The following is a 2,629-nucleotide window of genomic DNA, read 5'->3' as shown; positions in this document are numbered from 1 at the left end:
CCACACACACACACGGAATTGAACCCAAACAAATGGTAACCATATAAACTAAGCTTGTTATTCCTGTTTGGTCCTTAAATCTTTTAAACATCTTCATTATGCTGTATGCTAATTTACTGCTTACCCTCTACTTATATCTATGGACTGGTAATTTCCACTTCATTGTATCTGAAGAAATGGTGTGCACATGAAAGCTTATACCTTGAATAAAACTTTGTAATTTAGCAAACCTAGGGTTGCCAAGTCTGGCAAACTTACCAGCCGGGGAGGCGCTGACGAGTCTGGGAGCAGGCTATGTTCGCACGTGCGCGCAAAGCGCGCGCACACCGCCGCCACGTCACCAGAAGTGACGTGCGACGTTGCTGACGTTGGGGGCATGGCCGAGCTCGTCGGGGGGGAAACCATATGGTTTTCACCCCGATTAGCTCAGCCACACCCCCAACGTCAGCAACGTGGCTGCATCACCTCTGGTGATGCAGCTTTGGGGGGCGGAGTTCCCCCCGGGGCCTGATTCCACCACAGCGGAAATCGGGCCTCCAAAGCGGGGGTTTCCCCGTCCCCCACCCCCATTTGGCAACCCTAAGAAAACCACATTTATGACACATGGGCCTCTTTATGGCTGGGAAACTTCCTTTTTCTCAGCTATAGCCTCTGAGCTTTAAGACTTCATCCAAATTCTGACTTGGTTCTGGGATAGGGTGGGTCCTGGACCCTAAAATCAGGGGTTCTCAAGCTGCATTATACTAAGTACATTAGTGTCTTATAATTTAATTTGTTAAGTAGGCCCAAATATCCCTTCTATATCCAAGCATTCTGTTCTTTATTGAATTTGGTCACCCTAATTGAGGCTCTCGTTTTCATTACTAAAGCAAAGGAAATCAAGAACTGATAATCTTGTTTTTAATTACATGCTGTGACTTTATACTTCTTTCCTGAATTTAAACAAGAGGCATGAGATAAAATCAGATTTTATAGTCTCACCATGAGACAAGGATTTCTAAAGCTCAAACCAACTTTGAATGGCAAAACTGATCTTCTCAAACCAAGCCTTCTCTTCAGTTTCTTAAAAAAGTACAATATCTAGGTCTTGTCCTAAACAAAGGAAAGGAATGTTCCACTAACTCTGCCTCTACAGGGAACAGATTTATATCTATACTAGTACAGCTTCCATGGATGTAGCATATGTGTCTGTTCGTATTCTGTATATGTAACAAAGAATAGCATGGATAGGCCCCATCATGTTTACTTATCATTATGGTTAATTCTGTGCAGATATTTTGCCCCATGTTCCCTTCTAAGCTGCAAGTGGGGGCAAGAGGAACTTTCACATGACACAGTTGTGCAGTTGTCCAATTTCTGCATTCTACCTAGATCTATTGCATGTTTTCTCAGTCCTGTTTTGGTATGAACTTTCCAGAAAAATGGCACTCAGAGCAGAGTTGGGACATGTGCGGATGAGGAGGAACAAATTTCTGCACCTTCCTGCCCATATCTGGCACCATTTACCATTGTGCTTGCCATTCCCACCACTACCTCAACTGGTGGGCTTTTTGCCAGCTTTTAAGCTGGCAGTAGATATATCACTGTGGTATCATTACTCTGAAGCAATATACCTATTACCAATCTGTTAAGCCACCAAGAGCACTCTGGCAGAAGAGGGATGAATGTCAGGTGTGAGGATAAAACATAAGGAAAACCCCCATGATGGAGTTCCATTGCCACTTCAAATGCCTTTGCATTTGCAGTAGTAATGAATGCACAATGGTTATGTGGAAACACCCACTACCACTACATCTTTGTGAATACCTTCATCACCTTGACCTGTGTAGAGCTTTTGCCTATGCTAAGTAGCCACACAGGGGCACCCATGGTAACAGAATGGTGAAGGCATGTGAAGCCAAAGTGTGAGCCGTAGGAGAAACTGATGCCACTCCGTTCACCTCCAAGATTTCCTAACCAAATACAGACCCGTAGCTATGGTGGGGCTTTTGGGGGTTCCGCCCCTTTTCTTAAAGGCACAGCCCCACAAGTTCTCACACTGGAATGCCTTTTTTAAACATTCTAATTTTTAGATTTTTTTCCCGGTGGCACCACACTGCACCAACTACTTCGAGTTCCCAACTGCCTTTTATTACCTTTCCCCACTGGGCTGCAGGCCTCCCGGAAGGAGAGCTCTGATTGAATGGATACCTTCCCACAGCCACCTCCTTATTTCAACCCCCTGCCTGCCTGCCTCCCCTCACCTTCCCCATCCCCAGGGCATGCGCACTGTGGAGGGGGGGAAAGAAAGTTTTGTGATGGGAAGCTCCAACTTCTGGCTGCTTGCGTGCCTCCTAGCTGACCAGCCCACCCTGCCCTTGCTCCAGTGGCATCTCTCCTCCCCACCAGCAGGCCTCTAGGGAATAGAGCCCTGGCAGGGAGATACAGAGGCCCTCCTCTATCCCATCAGAGGCTCCCTGCCCCCCCCCCAACCTGATCTCTGGGAAAGGAAGGATCTCCCAGTTGTGAGAAATGAAATTTGTTCTTACCAAAACAGAACTTCTGGAGACAGACCTTTTCAATGAAGCAGAATAATCTTTTATTGAATACACTTCTTGCAAGAGTGGGTGCACAGTTCAAAAGAACTGAA

Source organism: Gekko japonicus, unplaced genomic scaffold (assembly GCF_001447785.1).
Source record: "Gekko japonicus isolate JY-2015 unplaced genomic scaffold, Gekko_japonicus_V1.1 scaffold840, whole genome shotgun sequence".
NCBI classification, from domain to species: Eukaryota; Metazoa; Chordata; class Lepidosauria; order Squamata; family Gekkonidae; genus Gekko; species Gekko japonicus.
This window is presented reverse-complemented; position numbering follows the sequence as displayed.